A 4,867-nucleotide genomic window follows, 5' to 3' on the forward strand; every position below is an offset into this window, starting at 1 on the left:
TCGACCAACTGTTCAAGTTATGCTTGTTGGTCTGCTAAAAACGCGAGTGTTGCTGGTCAGCTGATCATGTTAAGGTGGACAGATAGTGCTGATTTGCTCGTTAGGAAAATTATCCGACAAGAGTAAATATTTTCAATTAACTCAAGCCCTGAGAGGTCCTTAGCTAATTTAGTCGCTCGGTCTTTGTTATCGATCAACTTATGTCTCAGAGGGCAATTTGACAGCTTGGACCGCCTGGCGTTTGACTAATCGATGGCTGCTTGTGTATCATGTGAATTGCTTTCCTAGTGGGTCCCATCTTGCCACATTACTTCTTTCAAGTTGATTGGATTTCTATGAGATTTGTGTTTTTTCTGTGCATATTTTTAGTTTCCCGATTGTCTTCCTTCTTGAAATTAGCAGTTGGAATAAGAATAACATATTCTTGTTTATGGAAAACCAACAATATTTATGATTACTTAATGGCTTAATAATTGAACTTCTTGGAATTTTGTGATCATAAATTTTTATAAATAGGATGTGAAGTGTAATGATTTCTTTATTTCCTTTCTCTTTCCTTTCTTTGTGCAGCTTGTTCAGTTTCTTGTGACACCATGGTGAATGAGACCCAAGTTTATGAACCTCTGCAAGGGTACATAAAATAATCTTCAAGGTAATGAGAAGACCTACTCCTTATTCTGGAAGTGAAAAGAAATAAAAACTGATCTTTTAAAAAAGGGGGGAGGGGGATTCTAACTCAGAGGATCAGGTGGGGTCCTCAGTTTCACTCATGGTACGACTCTGCAGAAAGACTCAAATAGAAGAGGGTTATTTGGAATAGAAATCCAATGTGGTTGGTCAGGATCGCCAAGAAGTGAGGTTCCTCATGGAGGAACCGAATCGCCTGGCTGAATAGGAGGTTAGTGACTCGGCTCTTGTCCCAATATTTTGTTCTCTCAGTTGAAGGGGTCGACCAAGGAGTACCTCGGACTTTGACCATGCACGATGCTCCGGATGTTGCTGAACTCTTCTTGTAGGATGGATGACAAAAATTCAGTGAGAGAGGGTTTTGTTTTAGTTTTTTTTTGGATTGAGACTGAATCATGGGCATGCAATGTGCTCTTTTTTTAGTCAGCTTCATTTTTACTTGAGCATTTATCTTATTTTATTATGCCGCAAATCTGACTACTTTGGTGGTGGATGTTAACTCCCTCTTGGAGGAAACCAAAGTAGATCTTGTGACGAAAGTTAGAGTAAAAGAGAAGTCAGTCAAAGTCCTTTAACACCTTGTTGAAGCTGAAGAAGATCATCCAGGTCTCCTGGTTGAGGGTAATCGAAAGTAGCTAATAGGTTTCCGTAGTTTCCTATGCCGTAAAAGAAGCTTCGAGACCCAAAGGATCAAGTGGTCTGACTGGTTGGATTAGTGTAGGCTGGGGGAATGTGTAAGACTGTGCAAAAAGATGAGGGGGGTGGGGGCTTCACGTGGAGGTGGCAACTCTTTAAGAAAGAAGTGGGTGCTTTTTGAGTGGACCTCCTGGTCGTATGGGAAGCGTCCTCCGCCTCTCAGATGATAGATAAGATAGAGAGAAAGAAGTGGGCGCTTTTTAGGTGGTGCTCTTGATCATCTAGGAAGTGTCCTCTGCCTCTCAGATGCAAGTTGAGATGTAGAGGATAAATATGTTTTGATTTGGTGGATAATCAGTGTATTGGCGGCTGCTTCATATGTTATGGGGATTCTATAGATAGAAATTTTAATAGACTATGTGGCTTTTACCTACGAAAAGTTTTTGAAACGAGAAATTAAAATATTTTATAAAATGTTGAGATGTTTTGGATAATCTTTTATAATTTGACCTTCACAACAAACTTAATTTCTTCTTCCAAGCCGATGAGGCAATTGCTCTTCTTTTTTCATGTGCTATGTTATCATGCAAAAGCTCCTCTATTTTAAGTACACGAATTAGCATATTTTCAGGCAATTCAAATACCAAATTAATTTATGAAGTTTATACTCGATTTCAAACATTTCTAATATGATTGGTAAATCTTAAGGAGCACCATTAAGATCTCAACACACACACACACACACACACACACACACACACACACACACACACACACACACACACACACACCTCCCTCTTTGATTAGGGTTCCTGGATTCATAGAGTTAATCGCTGGAGGTGATTTTAGGTGTTTTCTTGGTTTTACTTGTGACGTTATTCTCAGTTTTGTTAATGTTTGGGTGGTTTTGAAGGCTTTTTGGCGGTATTGTTGCTTCTCATGTTACCACTACTCATTTTGGTGGAGTTATCCAGGTGTTATTTACGATGTTTGCTGAAGTTTTCACTATATTGAAGTTCTTTTTTTGGTGTTTGTTATTTCTTGGGCTTTGTTTGGTCAATTTTCTCATTTTTCTCTGGTGCCTTTACCTCTATGGCTGCTGCTTTTCCTTCTCCTTTGACCTAGTACATTGGCAAGACTTCCTTTGATGATGTGGTTGGAAAGGGCTTGGAATTTGTGTCATATGTAGATCATCTGGTGTTTCCTCAGCTTTACCATGACTCATTTGAAGGGACAGACAATTATTTATTTATTAAGAAAGCTAGTAGGAGGGGTGGTAAACTATCTCTCATATTCTCATATATTGAAGTATCTAGTCTCACTAAAAATTACATATTCACACTCATTGAGAAATTTTAGCTGAGGCATCCCAAAATGGAGATTTTTGGAAAATTCATTACAAATTTCAGATAGTGGGGCAATAGAATGTGAGTCTTTTTGATGGGAGACATGTGATGATGTTGACTCTATTTTGGTTTGGGGAGTTTCCCATAAAAAGTTGTCGGTCACCAGAATTGAAATTTCGTCGCCCTCTTCGGAAGCATATTTTATTTTACGTCTAGATTTAAGTTTAGAAAAATATGAAATCAAGATGACCCCATATTTTTTATAGTTTAAATGAAAGAGCCCTATATCTCAAACTCTGTATCTATCTCGATGGATAAACACAAGACTTGAGGGTGAGGCTCGATCAAATAAACTAAGAAATGTATGACGTCTGTTTGGTCTGCGAAATCATTTTATTTGCCAACAATTTCTCTTATTTAATATGAAGAATTAAATAAGTTTTATATTAAGCTGGGTTCAGAAAAGCTTCCTATAAGGGCAAGCCCCTATAGTTAATTAATTACATCTTAAATGATCGAAGTCACCCAAGAAAACTATCGATAAAAATTAGGAAATATTACTTTCAAGGATTTCAAAAGGATAGGACTTTTTAACGAGATCAGATAGAGATTTGTGAAATGGGATTGGCTCAAATTTGGAGCATTTTATTTTTTAGAATCCAAAGGAGGAAGAACCAGGGGATGTCATGGATCTAGAGGAGAACCTCGGTGACTACCCGGTCTATCTTATTGTTTGAGTTCAGTTTTGAGGAGAAATATTTAGGTGTTCTATCCTACCAGTTTTGTTTAATTAAGGCTTACATTCGTGTGGAACGATCACACAAATAGCCCGGAAGATGTGAGGATTTAGGTCGTGACTGACGACAACCTCGGAGTCCTAAAATGAGTTAGGGCTTATAATATACAACATGGTTGTACAAAGACCTAAAGACGAGTTGAGGATTTATGTTGCACTAGGCAGACAACCTCAAAATCATATGGCTTTTTATTTAATTCTAAAAAAGGAATGATTTAGCTGGTGTAGACATGTTCTGCTGTTGAAGATGGTTATGCTGCCACCGTGCTAGCTCCAAGCTCCTTACCGTGACGAGTTTAAGTTTTTTGGGGTGTCAAGTCATGATGTCAAATCAAATGGCCTTATGGTTGAAGTTCTTTAAATGTTATGGGGGATGTTAATGTTGATTAGAGTGACACCGGCTAGGATCCCATGATTCCTTTGTTCCGTCACCACTATTTTTTATTGGATTCACTTAGTCCAAATGAATTTACTAAACTAAACTCAATGAGTTCCATAATTTTATTTAGACCGTGGGAAGCCTCGTTAGAAATCGTAGGTTACCTCCTCCAAGGGATTCCCGATCATCCGATAAAGATGTAATAATTTAGTTGAAGTTGTAGTTTTGTGTGATGTTTGTGATTAAATTTTGACTTGTTTTATATTTTGAATGTTGTGGCGGTGAATTTTATCTTGGTTGATTATTTTAGTTTTAGTTTTGGTTTTGTGGCTATCCGGACAGTTTTAGTTTTCATGCAGGATGATATCATTGTTTAGCATGCAAATTTGTGTTAACATCAAATGTACAGTATGAAAGTACAAGAAAAACGGTGTTGTAAATGTAAAAGCGTACCTGGCGAGTCTTCTCGTTCCACCACCTGAAACTCAAAATGCATGTCAGGGCATTTTATATGAAGCAGGAAAGTAAAATTTTTGCAACCTACCTAAATTTTAAAGTAAAATTTTTGCAACCTACCTAACCCTAGGTCATATCTTGGTGGGTCCCTACTAGTTTGATTAAGGATGATTTTTGTTAAAAACGTATTAAGTTTAGAAGACCTCTGAGGTATCCAACAGGTCTAGAGAAAGAAGCAAGTCCATGCTTCCCTCTTACCGCATGGTGAAAAGTCTCGAGCTTATTTAAACTTATTATGTTGCTTAATAACCTATCCTGTAAATACCTTTAATGCTCAGTGAACATTTATGTTTCAATTATCCCTAAGTGTAGGGTAATTATCACTTATAATTTGATTTGAGGATTATGCGGGTGAAGACCCTTAAAAGGGCAAGTTAATGTCCTTAGGTCACTTAGCCATCCTTTTAATTTGGGCTCATAGTGTTTTTAAAGATGTTCAATTTTTAATTATGTTCACTTTTCTAATCCTCATTTAATCAGATTTGATTTAGCTTAGGTCACTACTAA

This window comes from Phalaenopsis equestris, unplaced genomic scaffold (genome assembly GCF_001263595.1).
Source record: "Phalaenopsis equestris unplaced genomic scaffold, ASM126359v1 Scaffold000889, whole genome shotgun sequence".
In the NCBI taxonomy this organism is placed as follows: domain Eukaryota; kingdom Viridiplantae; phylum Streptophyta; class Magnoliopsida; order Asparagales; family Orchidaceae; genus Phalaenopsis; species Phalaenopsis equestris.